We start from the raw sequence: 24,047 nt of genomic DNA on the forward strand, positions 1-24,047 counted from the left end.
AATCACATACCTGATAGCATCTGGTGCTGCTGAAGTGAGTGGCTTAATGGTCTGAGCAGCAGGTTGGAAATGCTCATCTTCCTAGCAAACACTGCTTTGAATCTGGGTGGGGCTGGTTTTGCCTTTCGTTCTCCTGGGAGTTACCATGCTGGTTCTCCTGTGAAAGACCCACAGAATACTTTTAAAACTCCAAGGGCTTGATTTTGCCTCCTCGCATATATTGGTGTAGCTTTCTTCACTTAATGGAGTTACTCCTGGCTTGCACCGGTGTGATGTCCTGCGATCCTGCCCTGTTCTTCAAGAAAATCCCTTGGTATTGTTCATGACCTATGTAGAGAACCAGCACAAGACCTAGGTACTACATACGTCCTATTTAAATCCTATTGATGCACTTGAAACGAAACATACACCTAGTGCTGGCTTTCTGCACCAGGTGAATTTCACCCAACAATCAGAGTTTGTCCTTTTGACCTTGACCAAAACTTTCCTCCCCAGTCCATACTGCAGAGGTGGCTGCATTTCGGTGGTGCTGTATACATCTAATCGTCAAGCACTTAGGGATGAAAGTATCTTTATAAGATGATATTCTTTTCTTATAGACACTTCCTTCATTTCTCCATATGAGAATAATACAAAACAGTGAATCATAAAATACTATCCAAACCAATCTTTAAAAATATCCGTTCATTTTATACATTAAAGGGACATGGCCAAGAGAGTTTTAGACCAAAGTGAGTGTGTGTGTGTGCATATATGTGTAATTATATATAAGGGATGGGGGGGACACATACTCTCTCTTCCCCCCTCCCCCCTCACCAAATCAAATTTTGCTCTGTTCTTCTGCTTTGGAGTAGCTTTTGTTTTTTTAAGAAAAGAATTTCATCCACTACGAAAAATGTTGTCATGTTTTGGTTTTTTTCCTTGTAATCTCAATGAATTTTTAAAGCATAGGTGAAGACTTGCTCTGAAACTCAAAATGGCATCGGCGCTAATGCAGGAAAACCAGAAAGTGAAACTGACAGGTTTAGTTTCATTGTCCAAACTGGGTAGGATGGGGAAAATAAATGGCGACAGGTAAATTAGATTAAAACATACCAAACTTTGTCTTAATCTCCGCTGCTGATGGTAATAAAGGCTGGGAAATGAAAGGGCCCAAGTTCACTGCTGATATAAGCAGCTATAGAGCTGCCCCAGTTCATGCCGGCAGTGAATTTAACCCATGATTTCTGTAACACTATGAAGTCTGATTCTGCGAACATTTATGCAGTGAAGTCAGTGGGACTCCCCGGCTCTTGTCTTTGTCTAAACTCCAGTTACCTTTCAGCAGGAGATACAGCCTACACATATAACAAATAAAAGGTTCTGGTTTTAAAGGGGTGTTTTGCAGGTGAGGAAAAATAGGCCAGGAGGGAGGCGTGGAGAACAGAATATGGAGTAGTTCAGACACTTAGATCTTGATTTTCAGAAGCGCTGAGCATCCAGAATTCCAACTGAAGTCTATGGAAGTGCTTAGAACCTTTGGAAATACCAGGTCTTTAGTGGTTTTTTAGGGTCAGGATGTGTTTTATGGACCTATCCTGTCTCCATGGATCAGGTTCTGCTATCCTTGCTCACACCAATTAGCACCTTGATTTCAATGGGACCACTGGAGGAGTGAGATGCTACAGCTCAAGGAGAGTAAGGGCGTTGGAATCTTGCCCCCTGAGAGCTACGGTGCTAATAGGAGGGATCTCACTTGGGGGAAGTGATCTTCATGGATTACCAGTTTTCATGGATTACCAGCAGCACAGCCTTTTTAAAAACAGGGAGGAGACACATTCCATCCGGTCCTGCTGGCTGAGCGGCGTAAAGAGATGGAATTCACAAGGAAAATCTTGTTGACAGCACAGCCTTACTCACAGAGGTGCTCCCATTTTTGTACCCTGCTTTTTACAGTAGGCTGTTTATTAAAATATAAAATTAAGCAACAGGGTTTTTTGTTTTTTGGTTTCTGCTGTACGGTCTAATTGCATGACTTTTTATTTTGTGATGTAACTTCTGGGAACGCCTATTGTGGCTCACAAAGTTGTTTGCTGGCAAAACAGTTTTTGCTTTATTGAATGTAGGAATCAGGAGAATTAAACCACTTGAAGAAATAGTCAGATACACGGATAAAAAGAAACGCAAGACATTTAGGATCGATTTCAGCTAGTAGAAAAGGAGAAGGCCCACTATGGGCCCAGATTCTTATTTATTCTTAACTCCCTTTACACCACTCTGGCAGCAGATAAGTGCCTTACAATGGGTCAGAATATAACTTATTTCCATTTTAAGGCTCCTCTATGCAGTTTGTAAAGGGGCCTTAGTTGAAATGATGACGATTTTCACTCCAATCCTGCAAACATTCGTGCTCAACTTTATTCACATGAAGGGTCAATGGAATGAATGATTCATGTAAAATAAAGTTAAGCTTGTGTGTAAGTGTTTGCAGGGATCGGGGCCTGTATCAAACAGTAGAGAATTCACATCTCTCAAGCCGTTACAGTCACATTCCTGGTCATCATCATATCATATTGGGAATAGTATTATAGTAAATTTAAAAAAAAACACCTAAGTAGTGGGGAAAAAATGGAAAAACTCTGTTAAGGGCTTTTAAATGTTGCTGCCACTATAAGTATCAATCACACAAGCTGCATCTCCTTGCTCTTGGGTGGATGAAGATTAGGAATTTCCATACAACAGTGTGTGTCTGAGAAGCAAGTAGTATCTGCAGCAACTGATCTCTCTTCACTCTAAATATGATCATTTACCCCTAAAATATTAAGATTTTTGTAAAACAAAAAAAACATGTTTACACCAAGAATGACTGGTAGAGAAGGTTACATAAAAAAAAAAAAGAGAGAGAAAATCCCAAAGGAAAATGTTGCTTTTAAATTAATTCCTGGACTGTTCGGAACCCAAATGTTGCAGCCCAGAGAACCTGGAAGTGAAATTGACTAATAAATACAAGAGAAATTGACTTTATTTATTTTATTTTAATTTGTACAGGAGAGAAATGCTGAAAGCAAACATGCACCATTAATATTGAAAAGTAGATAGGTTTAAAACATTTATTTTAGCTGTAAATGCAGGTGTTGTATCAATTTAACTTAAGGTGTAATTTTAAAACTGATTTTAGTTAAACTGGCACAAAAGGGTATATGAATACTCTTATTTCAGTTCAGCTTAAGTCAATCAGGGCAGGGTTCAGCTAAACCAAAAATAAGCCCCTCTGAAACCAAGATAAGATGAACAAAGATGTTTGCACTGGTTTAATTAAACATTGGTGCAAGTTTGCATGCACACAGCCCCTTATACTCACAACTACTTGTACACACATTCTTAAGAAATTTCAGTAAAACTGGAAATGCTGTTGATCAGGGAGGGATAATTTTAAAAAAAAAAAAAAAAAAAGGAAATTCACCCAAGAAAATATTTGTGAATGAAAGTTAATATATTAGTAGAAATAATTAAAACCCCCAGACAGTGATGCTCATCTGAGCTATGATTGCCTTTGAAATAAAATTAACAAGCATCATCAAAACAACAAGCAATTCACCGAGCAAGAATTAGGTGGAAGGAACATCACTTGGCTGCTTCCCAGCAGGTGGAGGGGCTGAACAGCTTTTCCCTCCACTCAGAAGGATTTTACCTAGGGATTTCCTTCCCCCTGTTGTTTTTCTGCCAAACAGTTGGAGCGGGTTTTCCCAAGAAGGGTGCAACAGGTGTGTCCCAATATTCTGAATGTGTACCAGTCTCACCTGTGGACTCAAACCCTGTGGTTGCTTCTTGGCACAGGTAAGTGCATGTTTGTGCAGGAACATGTGCTTTTTTGCATTTTTCTCTCCTTGGGAAATTGTGACCTTGAATGTTGCTTTCATTGGGGGAATTTCCCAGGTTCTGCTATTTTATGTAACTTCTGAAGAGTTTCTGTAAACTGCCCTCTAGTCCATAAGCAACAGCAGGTAGTACTGGAGTCAAGCAGCTGGCAAGGCTGCCTATGAAGTGGGATCTTCCTGTGAGACCCACTGTGATGGGGGTTGTCTTAACCCCTCTGTTTCCTTTAGGATGCAGAGAGCTGTTGCTGTGTCCTTACTTAATCCCCAGGATACTGGCTATCTGGAGAGCCCGGCTGTATTTGAACTGTTGCTACTCTCAAAGGATGATCTTCTGGCCTAAGGACTGCCCTGGGCTGCTCCCCTGCTGAGCATCTCTCCAGTTGCTGAGTGATTTAAAGAGGTCTCTGAATATAGTTTTTTTTAGAAGCCTTAACAGCCTTGTGCATATCTTTGAAAAGCAGTTGCTTAAAGGAGAGTATAGTCTAGTAGTTAGAGCACAGACCTGCACGTTGTCCCCCCTCCAACCTAAAGGCACAGTGTCACCCTGAGTAAGCTGCTTCATCTCCCTTGTTCCCCCTCAGCATGTCTCAGGGTGAAGTATGAGGAGATCCTCAGAGGGAAGGCTCTGGTATGTGCTGCGCACGTGTATATTTGTGCACCTGGTCATTTAATGCCAGAAACCCAATGACCTCTCTGCGCTCTCAGGCCCTGAGTCACTTTTTCAGTGAAATAACTTCTAGCTTTTAAAACTAGCAAAAGCAATTAGCCTGCTCTAGGGACCAATAGCCGGCAATGTGTCACTTTAAAAAATGGATCTGGTGGTGGGGACCTCTAAGGGTTTATATCAGGTTAGAATATTTCTGCTGTAAGTGACGTCTGCTGACAGGCCGTATTCGGAGTGTTCTGAGCAAGTCAGAGCGGATAGTACTGGCTGAATGTCATGTTCATAGGGTTGTTTGTCTGATGTCACATTAACCATACTAATATATATTGTAGCATGTCTGTGTGACTGTATATAGTGTCTCTGTGTGTGTGTGTAATTTATTTATATATCTGTGTGTCTGTATGTAATTTACTATGTCTAGCTGCGTCTGTATATAATGCATATATGGCATATTACTATCTCAAATGCTATAGACTACTGCATATCCACTTATCAAAGAGGCTGGGTAAGCAGAAGGCTCTGAGCACTCCCTGAGGGCTTGGGGAGGGACTGGATGACTGTGACATACTAGTAAAGGCCTCCGGTTCAAATCCGGTGCAAGTCAGTAGTGACTGAAAGGTGTCACTACCCGAGAGACGTTGCATGTCTCATTGTGCTCTTGCTCAGTTCCTAGTGGATGGGTATTGTCACTGGAGCTACTTTCTCGTCAGTGTCAGCAGAGAGACCAAGAAGGAAAGATGGCCTTGTGGGTATAGCACTGCGCTGGGTCTCAAGAGTCCTGGGTTCTAATCTCAGCTCTGCCACAGATTTGCTGTTGGAATTTGAGCAAGTCTCTTAATCTCCCTGTGCCCCAGTTTCCCCATCTGTAAAATGAGGATAATGGCACTACCCTGCCTTCAGGGGCATAGCGAGGCTAAATCCTGAACGCTAGCGAAGCGCTTGGGTGTTAAGCGATGGGGCGGGTGTGTAAGCACCTAGATAGAAGGATGCAGTAGGCCTAGCGATTGAGTTGCGCGCTCTCCCCCGTTGGTGTCCAGGCAGGTCAGGACTGTGTTGGCAGGGTGAGGTTGGGGAACCTGGCGCTGCTGCCCTGCCGTACCTGCTCTGTAAATTCAGTCTCCAGGGCGGCTGCTCCTCGCCTTTCACCAGAACCAAATTCACTTTCAGCCCTCCACTGGGAGGCAGGAACGTCCCCCTTATGACTGCACAGCTTGGGGTGTGGCTGGATTGGTTACCCTCTCCTTTTAATAACCCCATTTCAAGTTGAGATTGCCACCAGCACCTGTGGGTGGATGAAGGTTCCTTGGCTTTTCAGCCTTGTGCATAGGGGCATGCATCCTAGTTTGGAGGAAGGGGAAGTGCCGACTGCAGATGTCGCTGCTTTCGAGTATGTAGAGAATTGAGGATTTCTGGCTACCCTCCACACAGCATCCAGCCCCTCAGAAGCAGAGCAGCATGACATAGAGGGCAGCTCCTGGTCAGACCCAGTATTTTTGCAGCCTTAGCTGCTGTTATAAATTCTTCACTCCCAGCCTTTCACTTCTGATATTTTACTTTAGCCAAATAAAAGCCAGTTTCGTTACCTCCGGCTCGCAGCGGACGCGGCAGCTTCAGGCTGTGAAATATGCTCCCGCCCTTAAAGGGAGGATGGGGGGCCTGCTGCTGGGAATCCAAGGTGAAGAAAGGTTCCGGGAACAGGACTGAGTCTTTTGCCTGAGTTTCAGAGCTTTCTGTGTTCCTGGGTATGTGTGAGAACTAGCCGGCTAGCACCATGCTGGGAGAATAGATGGAGTGTCAGCATTCACAATTCCAGCCACCAAATGAAATGGGCCAATGCCAGGGACTGGGTGTTGGAATTAAGCTGTGCACACCCTGGGCACTAATATGGGGGCAAGAGAGTGGGTTGGTGCTCTCAGCCTCTGAGTGTAATAGGGCGCCCAGGCCAACTCTTTGATTGCTGGGACCTCAGTAGCACTACAGAGGAGTTTGCTGGGGTTCAAAGTATTTGGAAGTGGAGTGCAATAAGACAGGAGGTGAAAGCCCCATTGGATCCAGCCCTGGGTGTGAAGGGTGGTCCCTTGTGGAATAACATGGCTGCTGTTCCCAGTCACTAGAGCTCTCTGGGTTGAGTGTCCAAGCCCTGCCATAGCCTGGCATCAGTCTATACTGAAGCGCGGCAGGCCCTAGACCTTTTCCCCTTTGGGGAGAAGCCCCAAGACCAGCCTCGCTGAGGGGCAGCCCCAAGGACCAGAGGGTCATGGCAGGAAGCTCGGTGAGACCCTGCTGGCAGATCCCACACAACAGCATTCTCATCCATCCAGGGCCAGGCTGGGTCACTTGGCTCTCTCCAGGACTGGGAAGCATGAATGATGCCTTGGGGAATCCCTCTGGTGTGTCAGTCCAGCCTCCTCCTCCCCTCCCCCCCCCCAACACTTTAAACAGCAGGTCCAAAGAGCCCTTACTGTCAATAAAGGGGAAGGGCAGGGAAGGTTAGCTCAGTGGTTTGAACATTGGCCTGCTAAACCCAGGGTTGTGAGTTCAATCCTTGAGGGAGCCATTTAGGGATCTGGGGCAAAAATTGGGGATTGGCCCTGCTTTGAACAGGAGGTTGGACTAGATGACCTCCTGAGGTCCCTTCCAACCCCGATATTCTATGATTCTAGCTCCCCCCTTGGGTGGCCCTGCAGGGGGGAGGCCCAGCCAGCAGGCAGGTGGGTGAGAACGATGCTGCAAAGCCAGTCTTGCTGATGTGGCCCTTTCTCCTGCAGCGACTCATAAAATATGGCTCAAATTTTCATTACGGGCTCTATTGATTATCTTTTGGGATGGATGAATTACAGGGAACATTAAATTAAAAAAAAAAGGGCAATATTTGAATGAGTCTGGGAGGTCGATGCCAGAAAGGCTGACGCACCAAGCCTTACTGGCACTCGCCACCTCTCCTGGCCTGTTAGGCCTCAGGCCTGGTACCGTCTCTCTATCCTCAGGAAAGGACCTGCTCCTCATGGAGCCTCCAAACCTTGCTCTTCGGGAGCAGTGAATTATGCTGAGGCATAGGGGGGCTGTGTGGGCTAGTGGCTAGAGCCCCTGGCTGTTACTCCAGACTCCTGGCTGCTGTCGCCGTGTGACTCAGGGGAGGGCTGTGGCTAACTGGGCCTTTAGCCTCTTCAGCTATGGTGCTGACTGGTTGGGTGGCAGGTGGGCTTGGGTTAATGGGTCTCTGTCAGGCACCTTGGATGGAAGGACAAAGGAGCCATTGGGTGGGGGAGGGTAGTGGTTCATCTCAATAGAAAGCCCATGGGTCAAATGTTGATCTGGTGTAAGTGGGTGCCTGGAAGTAAATGGAGTTTCCCCTTCTTACACCAGGTTTGAACGGGTCTCCTGTTGCTTAGAGAAAGCATAACCAGGGAGATCCATGGCCTGGTGGGAAGGGGGTTGTGGGTAAAAAACCAACCGTCACTCCTAACCACCATCTTCATCCCACCGCCCACCCCACTTTGCATGGGTCTCCCCCCAAACTTCATCAGCCCTTGGTTTCCCTCTCAGCTCCTGGGCTTGGTGGCAGGTGGGTCTGTTTGTCTTCTGGCTGGAGCAGGCTGAGCTGGGTTGCGAGGGTTTAGTCTGCTGTAGTGGGTCTCCACTGCAGTCTGTCACCCCATCAGAAAATGCCTCCCAGAACCTGAAACTTCCCCTCAGAAGACTGAACTGCTCCCCTCAGAATCTCGCGCTGATCTTACAGTCCTGTCTTGGCCTGATTGCAGGTTGCTTGCTGACATTGGCACAGTCCCCAGATAAAGGCTGGCACTGCCAACATCTCGGTTATGGGGCAGGCAGGGCTCAGGAGCAGGCTGGGTGGATGTGTGAGCGAGGAGATGGGCACTGATCTTTTTAAAGCATCGGGACGCTGTGTGCTCTACCTGTTCCATGCCATGTATCAAGCGATGCTGCCCAAGAATGGCTCCTGTAGGCACCTGTCAGCAGCCCCTTGTTGGTCCCATGTTGTTGGATTAAAGCGTGGCGCTGCCCCAGAGGGTGGCGGGTTGAGGATGCTGGAGTGGTACAAGGGGTTGATATGTGCAGACTCAGCTCTGCTCCCTGACCCTGCTTTAATCAGGGGATTCTCTCTCGTCCTAGTTCTAGGGTTCACTGCTTCTCGGGGGTTTATTGGATGCTGGACGTGATAGCACATGCTCTGGTGTGTGGGTCAGGGGTGACCGTGTGGTGACCTGACCTTTGACCCCTGGCAGGAGAATGAGCAGAATTGAGGCCCCCCCCCCAAAAAAAAAAAAAAAAAAAATGGGGAGGAGCCCAGTAAAGCCAGCCACTGCTTGCTGCTGCCGGCTCCGAGGCCCGTTCCACACTTTGGAAGGGCCTGAAACCTTTTGTTTCTCCAAGTCTCTGGACGTTTCTTAAGCCCATTGTGGCCTGGTCCTCCCTCCTTAGCCCAAAGTCCCATTGAACGCTAGACCACACCCTGCATTGGCCTCAGGAATGGGCTGGGGCAGGGGTCCATTGGCTTCTCCGGCTGAACTTGGGGTGGTTTTGCGTGAAGAAGGAACAGATCGGGAGGCTGCTGGGCAACCACCAGCCCTCTGCAGAGGCCCGAGCACCACTTAATTCCTTTAATGAGCTGCCCATGGCTGAACTCCACCCCTTAGTGGCTAAACCCTATTTCAATGTTGTCAATTTTTGGCAATGTGAGCAAGTCTCTGGAGCTGAAAGGTGGGGAGCTACTGATGCTGCCACTTTGAGAATCCCAGTTTGTAGTGCTCTCCTTTCCCTAGGGGACAGATACTGAGAGGCCCAGGTGGCTTTTGAAATCCCCTCTTTTCTCTCCATTATTTTGTTGTTTTCCTGTTTTCGGTGCAATCGGGCTGGCAGCTGCTGCTTCTCAGGAATTCTCTGTTTTCTTTTGTACGATTGTGAAGAATGCAGCCAGGGTCCCTCACCAGCCAGCCGCCTTCGTATGTCCAGCACGGTCCGCCCCACAAGGAAAACATCTCCTCTACCCTCACATAGTTACCTGTGTCCAAACACACATGGCCCGCATGCTCCTGTCTCTGTGACACTAACTGAGCTGGCCTGGGAAGACACCAGTTCTGTTCCCCTCTCTTTTCTTTGCTCCCTTTTTGTTTGTTCCTTTTGTGGTCTGGAATGAAAACACAAGGCACAGTCGCTGCTCATCATCTGTAACATTTACACATGCATTGTGCTGGTGTCTTGTATTTGCAAGTGCCTCTGTGTGTGTGTGTGTCCACGTTTGATCATGTGGCTGTTGGCGTGGCTCTTTGTTGGCATGCATTTGTATACAGTATTGTGTGTGTGCACACCTGTGTGATCATATCTCTCTGTGTGCACCCACACTTGTACTGGGATGGGTCTGTCTCTGGTTATGGGTGTCTTCATTGGTGACTTTGTGAAGGAGTGTGTGCGCGTGTATGCTTATGCATATGTTCTTTGACTATGTGAACAAGATGTAGTGTGAACATACCTGTGTGTGAGAGAGAGAGACAGACAGACAGACACTTCAGAATAAAATGGGACGACTGGAAGATGAGAGTCAAGCTTTTATGCTAGGGAGTTGCACATCTGGGCGCTAGTGCCAGGGTGCACACTCTTGGGTGCTCTATGCATGCTCTGTGTGTGCGTTGTTTCACTTGCCAGCAGATCGCTGTGGGTTTCACAAGCCATCCACAAAGCTTTGGTTTCACCTGGGCTAATGCAAAAAGGTGGTGGTTTCCATGGCTCCCCGGCCTCACTATGGCGACACACCCTTTTTTGTGTAAGCTGTTCCCTGGAGTCGATTGTTTTTTGGCAAACAGCTCTGTAAACTCCTCCAACAATTAAAATGAAAAGGAGAAAAAAAATAATGAAACGTGGAGTGAGACGGCAGACAGGTCGGAGCAACTCACCTGGCCAGACCCATCCCCACTGGTTTGTGCAGCCAGCCCCAAACCCTGGTGCCAGGAAGGGAGAAAGCCCCTCGCTCTCTTTCTTTGGACTCCACCCTGGGAAGTGCCTGGACTGCTCCAACCCCGCAAACTGCAATGAACTAACAAACACAAAGGAAAAGGTCGTGTTGTTCGTTTTTTTTTTTTTTTTTTTTTTTTTTTAAGTGTTGCAAATGTCTCTCAGGGAGGGGAGCCACTACAGATGCCAGCTCTGATTAATTTAAATATTTACCAATCCCATGTTTTGTTTAGTTTTTAAATTGTGTATGTGTTTGCTCTGTTTGTGTCCCATAAAATACCTGGTGTTTTGGGCGTACCCCGTTTACAGGGCGCGTGAGATCACACTGGAAAAATGCTGTGAAAAACATTTTCATGCCACGACACATCAGATACAATTTTGTATTAAGATGAGGATTTTTCTGCCTTTTTTTTAATCTCCAAAATCTGGGTAAAAGGGTTTTCCTTTGTTTTATTTTTTTTTTAAATAGTTCCCTCAGTAATTTTAAAATCAACGTTAGCCCCTGTCTCACTCTGCCAAGGGGTGCTGAGGAGACCCAGCTGTAACCCTCAGAGAGAAGAATGTGTGACATGAAATCAGAAACTCTGCTAGGCTATTGCATGGTCCAGTGGGGAGGGCATTGGACTGGAATGCAGGACACCTGGGTTCTGTTGCCAGCTCTGCCACTGACCAGCTGCTTGACCTTGGGCGAGTCACTTTGCCTCTCTGTGCCACGATTTCCCCTCCTGCCCTTTGTCTCTTTGATTATAAGCTCTTTGGGGCAGGGACTCTCTTACTTTGTGTCTGTACAATACCTATCACATATGGGGTCTCTAGGTGCTGCCATCATTTTAATAAATAACTAGTACTAGATGGATGGTGGGTGCCTGGGGTTCAAGGTGCCATTTGCGGGAGGGTAGCCTGTCTAATGTGTGACCCTTTGCCCTGTTCTCCTCGTGCCAGCTGGGCACAGGAAGTAGGGTGCTTATAGGCCACAGCAACGAGCTTAGTATAAATGCTGAGCTATAGAGAGGAGGTCAGCATGGCGTGTTCCCCCCAGCCAGTATTTTCTGTCAGCTCTCTGTCGGCTGGATAATTTTGTGGGTTCAGTCAATGAATGAAATACTGACATCTCCTCCACTACCCCTTTTAATTGCTCTCCATGAGAGGCCTGCTTGGGCCTCTGTTTTTTTTTTTTTTTTAAGCCTCAACCCACCCAATCCGAGCCCAACCCTTAGCCCCTAGTTCTGAATTGGTGCTGCTGCCCCCTGGGGTTGATACAGTGGTGGCTGTGGGCTCCACGCCTGCCAACCACTGCCCCCTGCTGCGCTGTGGGGAGAGAGAGGCTGTGGGACTTACAGTGCAGCAAAGTTGGGGTGGCCAGCAGGAGAGGCGCATGCACCCGCTGCAGCATCGGCCCCGCTGGCGGAAGGAGAGCTGCCCCAAAGCCGACACTTGTCGTCGGGTCCCATCAGCTTCGGGTCAGGTTGCTGGGATCTGCTTTCCATACCCACCGTGTCAGACTCTGATCGCGAGCAGCCCCATGGAAACCAGTGGTGCTGCACCAATGTATCTAGTACCAGGATACGGCCCCCTCGCTCCAGCCTTCCCACTGTAGCTGGTTTGCAAACGTAAGAGAAAGCATTTGGCTCAAAGGGTGAGAGTCTTGGGGCAGAGGCCTTTCTTTATAATGTGTCCATAAAGCACTGGGCACGTGCAGTGCACCTCACTCCCTGCTTTCCATGCCCCCATCCTTCCTGTGGGCTCTAGGCAGCAGGTCTGGAGAGAAGCTGGGGAAGAGACTTCACCTGTTGGCAGCTGAGGAAGGAGGGGCAAAATCGCTGGCTGTGATTGAAGCTCTTGCTGAGTGTTGGCTCTGGAATTCCATGGGCACAGTCGCACTGTTAAATGCCCCCAGGCTGTGAACGGGGGGAGGGGAGAAAGAGGGGGTGCACTGGTAGAATTTGAAACCTCCATTCCTGCTCCACCACAACTTTCCCGGGAGGAGGGGCGGTGTGCAGGATGGGAGCCTTTGTCCGTGCCTGGGCCACTAGCCAGAATCTGAAATTGGACCTGTTACTTTTGAGGAATGCAGGACAGTGGAAGAGTGTGTGTGTGCACGCGCACATGCATGTGGTGTGGTGTGGGGGGTGCCATTGCTTCAGTGTCCTAGGTAATGGCCCAGAGCATAGGATGGCCGGGAATATATCAAGAATTACCCAATGGCTGCAATTCTACCACCATGCTCTTTAATCACTTATTACTTTTCTATTTCTTCTTGTTGCTGTAATTGTTACAAAATCTCTTGGCTTTGGGAGGGGCCCAGGACTCCAGGGCCCAATTGCATTTGCCCTGATTCAGAAAGTGGGTCATGCTGCTTGGATTGGGAAGGAGATATTAATCTCGCTTAATATGATATTTATTAGGAGATAGGGAAGGGAACACAACCGTGCTGTTGCATAGAAAGTTCCTTGGGGGTGGGGGGAGACTTGTGAGGGGAGCAGAGGGAGTTCTCGCGTGCCCCATGTCTGCTACCTTTGTGCCAAAATTTACTGCACCTCAGTTATCTGTTTCCGCTGCTTGTGGTCTCAGCTCAGGTAGAGTCTGAGATGATGATGTGATGGGGAGAGAAGACTGGGACAGGTAAGGGATGCATAGCTGCTCTGGCAGTGCCCCCCAGCAGTTATCCTCCAACTAGGGGAGAAGAAGAATTCTCTCTTTGGACACAGTCTGCACCCTGACCTTGGCGAAACTCCTGCTACCTGAGTGAGAAAGATATTTCGCGTGAAATCTTGTCTCCACTGAAGTCAGGGGAGCTTTGCCATTGAATTCCGTGGGACCAGAATTTCACACTTAGTCTTTGTGCCCATTCAGTGGGATTTTCTAAAGGAGAGAGACTGACCACAGTGACATCCAGAAACGTTTGCTGGACCAAATTCATTGCTGACGTGAGCCCACTGAAACCAATGGCGTTACACCAGGCATGTGTATGGACCGCTGTTTCCCCCTCCAGCCTAATAGAAGTTCTGGTGGACACTGATAACTCCATTCAGGAATCCATCACCCTGTTGCCAAACTCTCTCCTCTGGGCCATGTATGTCCATTGCTGCCTCCCTGGTCTTCTAGTCAGTTTTCTGGCACTGTGCTTTGAGGCCCTTGAAAGAGGCCGGAGGAGGGGGAAAACAATCCCTCCCAAACATTGGGCCTCACGCTGGTCCTTTCAGTGGAATCCATTGTTACAAGCCGTAGATCAGTCCAGTCTGTCTCCAGAAGTAGTCCCCATAAATGTGAAGACCAAGACCCTCTTCCAGGAGAGGGTGGCTCATCCAAGAGCTAAACACACACACGCACTTGCCCCAGCAGAGCACTGGCTGTTGGAATCCCTTGATGGAGCAGTTAACGACTCCATTGACTTTCCTCTAGAGAAACCCCAAACTGTTACAGGAATTTTCTCCCAGCTCTCGGGTGGCCTGCGGGAGCTGCTTGAGAGGGCACAGCAACTCTACACAATCATTTTGCACCAGTGGTGAAGAAGGGAATGGTATGCAATTGAAACTGCAAGGGGAAAGTCTCCAGGCACTGGGCCCAAACTCCTTTTCCTTGGGAGAAGGGCTGTAAGATCAGTAATGCTCAGGGCCTTGGTTTTACACCTCATCACCTTCAGCAGCATGTTAGTTCAGTAGTGATATGGACTAGAACCCTCTGCCTTGCCTAAACTATTTTTTGCACCCCCTGAGTGCTTCTTTGAGGTTTCCCATCCAAGGACAGAACAAGCCTGAATCTGCTTAGACTGAGACCTGTTGTTTATGTATAGTATGTTCTAGGCTTGGTGTAGAGGGAGGATCAGTTGGGGGTGTATTCCATTTCCAGCTGTGAGAAGGAAGCAGGTAAGCCTCAATCCTCTTCTCAAGTGAGAGCCTTTCCTTCCATCTTGTACGCTGCTGGTGGCTGGATGTTACGCTGGGCTGTGGCTCCGTTACTTGGGGTGGGGGAGGTTTCAAGGCTGCTGGCTCTCAGCCCATTCAAGCCTGAACTCACCTACTCTAGGAAAGGTATGTCTCTCTCTCCTTGATGGAGCAGTGTTCTCCTGCCACTGATCCTTTCATCCCTGCCGCTGGAGATAGATGTGTAGAAGTGGTGGTTTCTCCCACCCCCAGGCGAGGAAGACCGCAAAGGCCTGGGTGTAAAAACTGGCATACAGAATTGCCAGTTTTGGTTGGCCATATTCCTGGAGGTTTCATCACACAACATCTTTAATTAAAGATTAATCTTTAATTCCTAGAGACTCCAGGTCTATCCTGGAGGGTTGGCAACCCTGCATCATTAATGAACGCTCTGCTGCTGGCATGCTTTTACTGCATTGTACCATCCCACTCCCTGCTCTCACTGGGCTGCTGGTGCCCAAATGTAGGAGATCTTGATTTCTTTTCCCTCCCTCTCTTGCAGTAAAACCTGGTGATGCGTACAAGTGGGGAGGCAAAACTGGCTTGTACCCGAGGTGCCTTATCGTCACAGTGACAAGTGAAGATCTGACCATATCTGATTCGCCCCTGGGCAGGCAGGGCTGTCCTGCATCTCTGCCCTCCCCGGCCACAGGCAGTCCATTGTAGCTCTATGAACTCATTGCACTGTACAGTGCAGCTCTCCAGAAGCTGACTGCTCCTGCACTAACAGTGGTTAAACCCCCTCAAGCTCTCGTAAATTTACTGTGGCTGTATCTGTCAACAGAGAGGAAGAAAGTCAACGAAGGGGTGGATTGACTGTATGTACAGCACTGCTCCAGCAGGGTCCCAGTCCTGTGCCAGGAGCTCAGCTGGTGTTCACGGGCAGTTGGGAAGCGCGGCTGACCCTGCTGGTTTGGCTGGGCCTGCGCTGCTGTCTGGTGGAAAGTCAGACTTGGAATTATCAAAGGAAGAACTGGCAGCTCCAGTAACTTGGAGGGCTAGATCCTCAGCGGGCACAAATTGGCATGGCTCCAGTGAAGTCAGGGGAGCTGCACTGATTTACACCAGCTGAGGATCTGGCCCCAGATCTTTAAAAAGTGGGAGAAAAGGAGGGAGCGGTACAAAGGCCCGACAGAGATCTATTTGTAAAGCCTTCTGGAAACTTCAGGGGGTCTTCTGTGATCTCATGATTGTCTTCTGAGAGGGTGGAGAGGCTAGTGCTTCTCCAAGCCTGCAGAGCTTCCTCGAGGGGACTCTACATTCTTGGGGCTGTGGGGCGAGTGGAGCGTGTACAGCTCTGTGGTCGGCATCTAGCACCACTCTCCCCTCCAAGCAGTTCCACATTACTCATGAGCAGCTTACACTGCTTGGTACCTCTCCCTGTGCCCATAGACACACAGGCAGCTCCTGGCTGGGTCGTCCAGGTGGGCTTTATTCAGAGGTGGACCAAAGGATGACACGGACAAGCCTTGCCTGCTCGCTTTTCAGTGTGGCCTGCTCATGTGTCGCACAACGTGTTCTCTGACCCCTGTGTCTGGTGCATTTGTGTGTGTGCTTGAAACCTTACTGATATACTCAGTTGTCTGTGCTGTGTGGGATACCAGTACCCTAGGCAGCCCCTAACTGGGGCAGGCCTGTGGTAACATTTTTAGCCTCACCCCAACAGAAGGGGTTAACCCATCCCCAGCTGCGTGATCATGGAAGGAGAGAGACTATTGCCAATGGTCAGAGAGAGGATGCCCTTCACTTCCATGGCCCCTTTCACCCGGGGGGCCTGACGGGCTTTACAAACACTTTTAGCCTTGCAACCTGTGGGGAGGTGGTTTGCGGTCAGTGCCGTGGCATGGGGGGGCCCAGGGAGGTGAAGTGACTTGCCCAAGGTCACTGAGAGCATAGGTGTCCTAAGCCCTGGGCCGACATCTTAACGACAAGACCATCCTACCTGCTGTTGAGCTGAGCTGAACCTCTTTCAGCAGGTGGAGACAGGATGATCCCGTATCACAGACCCTGTGTCAGCTCTGGTCTCTGTGGCTCCCCTCTCACCCTGCTGGGCAGCTCCATGAGGACTGGAAGCTTTCCCTGGTAGGAAGCCTAAGTCTGATCTGGAGGGCAACTGCCTGGCCTGCACAACAGCTCATGTGTTGGACTTGGCTGGCATTGCATGGAGTGGGTCACCCTCCTTAGCCTCACAGTATGTCCGCAGCACTGGGCTGCCAGCTCTCTGTCTGAGCGGAGCTGCCTGGTGGGGGCTCACCTTTTGGACCTGCTCAGTCCTGTTCTGTATCTGACCAGAGGAGGGGTCCTGATTTCCCATGCACCCCACACCCTGTCCCTGCCTCAGGGACCAGGCCTCCTGCCTTGCTTGTACTCTGAGTGTCTGCTGGGCCAGGCGCATCAATCAGCTGGCTTCCCTGCTTGGCAGCGCAAAGCAGATACTTCCGTTGCTGCAAGCCGGGCTTCCCACAGGGCAGCCCATTGCATTCTCCCTGCCCAGCACTGCTCGCAGGATCCAGTGACGATCAATCACAATCCTACAGGCCCTGTATTCCTTTTCCTGCTAAATGTTTATAAAGGGCTGGTCACCATTACTGTGGCATCCAGGTGGCAGGGATCCCAAAGCACTCTGGACTATAGACTTCACTTCAGCCAGCTCTGAAATGCAGCCACTTCTGAGGTGTGACTTGGCAGCTGTTTAACAGTTGCCCTGCACAGCTGTTCATGACAGGGAATGAAGAAGGGATAAAATATCCAGTTGCAGGGCTTTAGGGTTACCTGAGTTGGAGTCTGGCCAGGACACTCAGGCTCATCCCTAGGATCTTGAATGAGCTGTCGGGACCGTGGAGTGACATGGGTGCAGCTGGGCTAAGTGGCCGCTCCCTTTAGTGGGTGGCCTTAGGAGCCATCCCCATCGTAGCTTTGACGTCACCTTTTGTTTTTCCCTGGGGTTCTCGTGGGCACGTACTATGGTGTCTAGAAAGTGTGTTGGCGCCGCTGCAGCCTGGCGGGCGAAAGGCCCCTGTCCTCACTCTCATCAGAACGTGCTAATGTTTCCATTTAAAAAATACCTTTTAAAAAATAAAACAAAAAGGAAAAAAAAAAAACCTCAGAGGAAATTGACTTCCCAAAAATTACGCTAAACTAACACTTGGGGCCTGGCACGTCTCCATTGCAGCCAGGAAGCTTGTAATTAACCAGCTCACTGCCACAGTGCTGGGAGGGGCTGGAATCTCAGAGCAGGAGTGGAGCATCAGGACTTGGGTGTCTCTGAATGGGTGTCCCCGGGCTGGACTGGGTATCTGTGGCAGGGTTGCTGTGGGCATTTTCATGCAGTATTAGGCACCTGTGGTCCTGCTGAGTGAGGCATTCCTTCCCAGATGTGTCTGGTACTCTGCATTGTGGGCAGGGTCCGTGTGCTTAGATCTGACAAGTGATACTGCTCTTGTCCAGGGGACCCTTTGTCAGTGAGTGACAAGGCTGTGTGTGCTCCTGGAGACAAGGAGCCCAGAATTAGGTCTTGAATATGTGCAAACCTGCACTCAGCTTTTTTTTTTTTTTGGAGATGTGAGTTCAAATCCTTACGAGAGGGTGAAGTTTGGTCTCTTCCTAGTTCCCCTTGTGCATGCTACCATGTGGCATGATTCAGTGTGATTGACAGCTTCTGCTCAGGCTAGGCCCTGGAACAGCAGGGGTGCTGCAGGTTACAACTGGGGTGCAGTGGTGGGGCTCTTTAGGGACAGTAGGGACCCTGTGCAGTAGGGTTAGTGGAGGAGGCTGCAGGTCCTGTGTGAGCTGTACTGGGTGGAGGATGCTTGCTGGCACTATGCTTGGCTCAGCACAGCGCTTTCAGCACCCCATGTGTGTGAGGACTGGTTTCACTCATCAGTTTTTGTCAAAGAAAATAAACAGGCTCCTGTACCTGCTGCTGCGAACAGCCGGGCGTGACGCAGAGAGCAAGACAGAGGTCTAGCCCCAGAGCTGAAACTGCCAGCATCAGTGGGTTGGGAGCCAGGCACCGAATGTTGCTTTAACACAGCACTTGGGTGGGAATTTTCACAACTTTGGGTCATCACAAAGAGGGGACTCTGTGCCCCAGCTGTGAGCATCTCTGGTTTCAGGGGTGGGGGCTTGGTATGTGCTAAGGCTGAAAATATTTACAGGTTTGGAAGTTGAAACGCAAACAGGAAAAGCCCTTTTAAAAAATGAGTGTAGTGGATATTCAAAACAGGGATTGCCATGGAAACGCCACAATATTTGCTTAAATTGACACAAAGGTTGCTGGTTGCAGGGTTCTGACTTCTTTGGCTCCATTTTCTTTGGCCCGGCACCTATCACAAATTGATCTCAACAACCCCCCTTTGTTTTGCTGATTTTATTTTTATCTGATGGAAATAAAAAACCCTCCAGCCTAGAAATCCCACCTCCCAGATCAGCCTGATGCTCCAATCAAATATTGTGGCAGGGACTTTTTTTTTGTTTTGATTTGTTTTGGTAAAGAACGTAAAAGTTTGTTCAATTATTTTGTTCCTTCTAAAGAAGAATACGGATTGTGATTGGCTTACGTGGTTATGGTCCTGGCATGTGAGGGAGGAGGGCAAGAAATGTAGCAGAGGTGGAGTAATAGATCCAAGAGAAGCTAGAGTTGAGAAAAGATAGTGGACTGGGACTTGAGAGATCTGGTGTCTGTTCCAGAGCTCTGCCACAGAGTCACTCTGTGACCTTGGACAGGTCGTTTAATCTCTGTGTGCCTCGGTTCCCCCCCGTGAACTGCAAATAATGATACAGTAGAACCTCAGAGTTACGAACACTAGAGTTATGAACTGACCGGTCAAGCACACACTTCATTTGGAACCAGAAGAACACAATCTGGCAGCAGTAGGGACCCCCCCCGCCCCCCCCCCAAAAGCAAATACAGTACTGTGTTAAACATAACTACTTTTAAAAAAAGAAAAAAAAAGGAAAGTTTAAAAAAAAGATTTAACAAGGTAAGGAAATTTTCTGTGCTTTCATTTAAATTAAACTGGTTAAAAGCAGCATTTTTCTTCTGCATAGTAAAGTTTTAAAGCTGTAGTAAGTCAATGTTCAGCTGTAAACTTTTGAAAGAACAACAATGACATTTTGTTCAGAGTTATGAACATTTCAGAGTTACAAACCTCTATTCCCGAGACATTTGCAACTCTGAGGTTCTACTGCACTTTCTTTTCTGGCTAGATTGCAGGCTCTGCGGGGCTGGGGGCTCTCTGTCACTGTGTGGATGTATAGCACCAAGTACAGTAAAGCCATGCTTCTGCAGTACAAGTAATAACGAATGGCCTGTAAGTTTACGGGGGTGGAACTGCTACGTTATGGGGGCAGCAAATGCGGCTGAGGAGGTTACAGGGGAAGCCCTTCTCAGCATGTGGCATGGTAGTAGGGTCTGTATCTTTGCACCTGGTCGGCGCCCAGCTCTTCCGTGGAGTGGGATGGACTCATGGCTGTAGGAGATCTGGGGCTCAGCACCCAACTGGTGATCATGTAAAGGGTCTGTAACTTGGCCTCTTATTGGTTGTCTCACAAGATGGCTGTGCCGTGCTAGGGCTGGCCAGGTCTGTTACTTCTCCCCCAGCTGGGTTGTTGTGGCTGAGCAAGTGCTGTGTTCTGCGGGTTGCCAGTCGTACCCAGTCAGGGCACTGATTGGGCGTGTGTTATGCAGCAGCTGGATAAATAATACACTGTTCATTTCCCTTCCTCAGGGTAAAGAGACTTCACCAAGTGAAGGGAACTCATCAGACTCGCGCTGTGTCCATCAAGGACCTCCGGGAAAAAGCTCCTGAATCCCATCCCAGCTGTGTAGGTTGGAATGGACTTCAAGCCCAGTGACTTGTGGATGCAAGGTACTGGCTCCCCTTCTGTAATCTATTCCTCTTGGTTTGAGCTATGACCAGAATCTGGGTGGGCTCTGGGTGACTTTTGAATCTCTGTGGGCTTTGCTAGAGCCCCTGGGGTGCATTTTTGGTGTGGAGAGACTGTATTTAAGTTAAGGAGCAGGAGTGGTGGAGTCTGTTTGTGGGTCATGGATTCATCATAGCAGGGGTTTGCTTTGGAGTGGTTTACAGGCAGGACTGCAGCATCCCCAGTGCTGAGGGTACGATGCATCCCTGATGATGCAGCCCATTTGTGCACAAGATGGAGGGTTTGATGGCACTTCAGACAGGGACAGGTCATTTTGAACCGCTCCTGTGTTAGGTACCAGGGCTGTTGCTGTTGCTGGTGGGGTATCTCCTGGGTCGGGGGTTCTAGATGATGGATTCCCTCAGTGGGGGTTAGAAGAGAGCAGGTCATGATGTTTGATTCCGTGGTTCTTACACATGGTTTAAATCAACGGCTGCTGATTTTCACCTGTCAGACTCTGAAGTCTTTCTCCTGTGTGTCCAGCATTGGCTCTTGGCTGGGGGATCTGCCTGGCTGGGCTGGAAGCAGTTCCTCTGTCTGAACAGCTAGGGCATGAGACAGCCTTGGATGTAACTAGGCACACCAGCTTGGGAAGGTCTGCTGGGAAGCTCCAGAGTCTAACACCAACAAAAAGTCCGGGGGTCGGGTGGACTGTGAGGGTGGGACTCTGCCTGTTTAAAAAACACTTTAACCTCTTCACTGCTGGCTCCGGATGCAGCTGCTCTGCTATGGCCAAACACAGTAGTGTTTTATGTGGTGCTGGTGATCCATTGGCCTGGCGATCTGTCAAAGGGCCCATGGGACAGCACCAGAGGTACTTTGGGCTGTGCCAAGTGGTGCAAACAGTGGTGTCCTTCAAGCATTTCCCTAAAAGAGGACTGGTGCAGTGTGGCCCAGGAGAGGACATACGCAGCACCTGCCACTGGCAGTGAAATAATACTTGTCTCTCTGATGATGGCCAGGACTCAGAAGGGAAGTGGAAGGGGCTGCCACATTGGGTTTGCTGCTAATGGGAGGAGATGTGGGTAGTGGCTACTCTGTGGGGATGATTTTGCCAGAGTTTATGTCCCTGAGTTGTTGCCACCCTAGTGGCAGCACTGAGAGGGGAGAATAGTGAAAAACATCTGAATGATGCTCAGTCTTAGAGGGGCTCAGTGGATTTATGCATCGTTACATCACTCTGGTGACCCCAGGTCATGTTCCTTGTAGGCCCCTAATGAAATACTGCTCTGCCAGTATCCAGGGCTGCTGTGAGTCAGAGGAGGCTATAGGACAGAAGAGTTGGGGAGGGGAGGGTGCAGCGGAAGGGCCAAGAGGGCGCCACTGGCCTGGCACAGCATGAGGAAGGATGGTCTTGAGATTGAGACACTAGCCTGGACCTTGGGGGATCAGCGTTCAAGCCCGAGCTCTGATGCAGATTTCCTGTGCAGCGTGGGGGGGAGGGAGGGAGAGTTATTTATGTTCTCCATGCCTCTGTTTCACTGGCGTTACTATTTTTAAATAGCAGTAGCAATGCTTCCCTACCTCCCAGGGGTGCTGAATGTCAGGTGCTCAGCTGCTCCAGTGATGAGCACCTGAGCTAGACCTGTTAGGACAAAGATGCTGCCGGTCAGGATGTTGATGCATCAGTGTTCTTTTTTTGCATCAGTGCCTCCCCACTGTGCCGGCACTAAAACTTGCCCAGTGCCTGGCATGGCTGATTCCATGTGGCTGATTTTGAGCGGTTTAGCTAGAGGGTTCTCCAGGCTTTATCCCTGGGGAGAAGGTTCCAAGCACTAGCATCTGTGCACCCGGTTAGAGCCATGGCAACCCCTTGAGTCCAAGAATCAATAAGTCTTGCCACTCAAGGTCCCGGCCTGTTGGCGAGATTTCCAGGCTCTGCTGCTGTCAGGGCTGAAGGAGTAGAGGTGTTAGGTGAGGCATTGGGATAAGGGAACCTTGTGGGCTTCCCAAATCAGATGCAAATACTGGGACTTGGTTGTGGCAGCTGAATCTCCAGCCACGCATCCCGGCGTCTGGCTCCACAAATGCACAAGCTCCGTGGGGCCCCAGCCATGTGTGTTTCCCCCACCCCGGTGAGAGCTGAGTGCAGGCTACTCAGTGGTCTCTGCTCTGTAACTGGTGAACAGACACATCCTGTCAGAGGGGAGAGGGAAATCGGAAATGATCACGTGACAATGGGGAATAATTATCCAGGATTAGGCTCTGTATTAACAAGCACAGCTCGTCCTGCAGGAGCTGCAGGTAAACTTAAGGGGCATGGCAAATTGGAAGGACCTGGCATATAATGACAGCTACAGGGCATCACAGTCTGGCAGAGGACTGTATGGTGCCTCTGAGTATCATCTTTTAGGATAGTTGGAGAAGAGTGAAGATGATACACATGTGAGCACCTGGTAGCATGAGCGCACATGGGCTCCATCTAGGTATAGACCATCCCAGAGATGGCACAGACCCAGAGCAGGAAGGGAACGGGCTAGAAACTGTATAAAGGGCTGAGTGTGTGTAGGAGAGAGAGACCTTTGCTTCTGCCAAAATCCAGACCCAGCAGCACAGGACAGCTCATCTGAGGAAGCAGCTTCCAAGGCTCCAGGTCAAATTCTGCAGCCAGAGGTGAGCACTGACTCCAAGAGGAGGAGGCTGGTGTAGCAGGAAAGTCCTTTGGCCCTTGGTCGGGGTTCTTTCAGATCAGCAGCCTCTTCTCAGCTTTGTCTTTTCCTGCTGGACACTTTGCACAGCACTGATTGCCCTTCAGGTGCTGTTTTCCAAGGGCTGGATCCAAAGCTCATTGAAGACCATACAAGTCTTTCTATTGACTCCAGTTTCCTTTGGAGCAGGCCCCAAGGGCATCCACCTTGGCTGTGCCAACCCATTGCAGTTTTCCGTTGTTCCCCCAGAGTTATTAGAGTCTCTGGAGTGAAAGGGGCTGCCTGTTAGCCTTTCAGAAATGTGGGTTTGTGATCCCTCTCGCTCTGGACTGGAAACCCCCTTGTTCCAAGCCTCAGCCCCAGAGCACATTTTATTCCTCCCATTTTCAAAGCAAGCTCAGTTTACTTTGGACTACAGAGGCTGCTTGTTGACTCCCTGGCACCCATCCCTCAGCCCCTGGCTATAGCTGGTCTGTTTCACTTTCTGTTTATGCTCAGTTTCAGGCTGTCAAGCCCTAGAGCACATGGGGGAGTTCTGCCCGCACAACTACTGCAGTTTGGGTTTCCAGCAATGGGAAGGAATGTTCAGATAAACACACAAAAAACTAATGGAAACACCAACAACCCCGTCACCACCCCAAGTGACACCTAAATGTGGGGCTTAAGCCAAGTTGACAGCTCCCCTTTACTGGGGCAGTGGGGGCCACTGAACACCCTCCTCCCAATGAAATCTAATGGGAGCTCTGCCTATGATAAGGTCAGACCCTGACCCACCACAATGGACCTTTCACAGGACCCGCCCCAGATTCTGAGCTGGCTGGGAATGTAAAGGTTGTCTGGCAAAATCATTGTGGAAATTTACCAGCCTGGGTATGAAATCAACTCCCCTGCTTTTGCCAGCCGGGACTCTGAATGATGGTTGATTTGCCCATTTGAAATATATATATACACATTACTTGCCTGGGATCAGTGAAATTTTCCCAGTCTGGACAGTGCCTCCAGGTAAACGCTATAACATGTCTATTGACTCAAGCGTACAGTATCTACTAATAACGTG

At 49.2% G+C, this 24,047-nt stretch overlaps 1 protein-coding gene across 3 annotated transcripts in view; it reads left to right on the forward strand.

Moving 5' to 3' along the window:
- CASZ1 (castor zinc finger 1) overlaps window positions 1–24,047 on the forward strand; it is a 270,749-nt gene that overhangs the window by 23,831 nt on the left and 222,871 nt on the right. For 2 of the 3 annotated variants that reach the window (XM_027826753.3, XM_027826770.3), the window contains exons 1-2: window positions 3,522–3,816; window positions 20,144–20,284. The gene's annotated coding sequence lies outside the window, so the exon portion shown is untranslated. Of the gene's footprint in view, window positions 1–3,521; window positions 3,817–20,143; window positions 20,285–24,047 lie in introns of those variants that run through there. The other variant, XM_027826756.3, reaches the window with a different exon arrangement.

The sequence above is a fragment of the Chelonia mydas genome, chromosome 18 (genome assembly GCF_015237465.2).
Source record: "Chelonia mydas isolate rCheMyd1 chromosome 18, rCheMyd1.pri.v2, whole genome shotgun sequence".
NCBI lineage: Eukaryota > Metazoa > Chordata > Testudines > Cheloniidae > Chelonia > Chelonia mydas.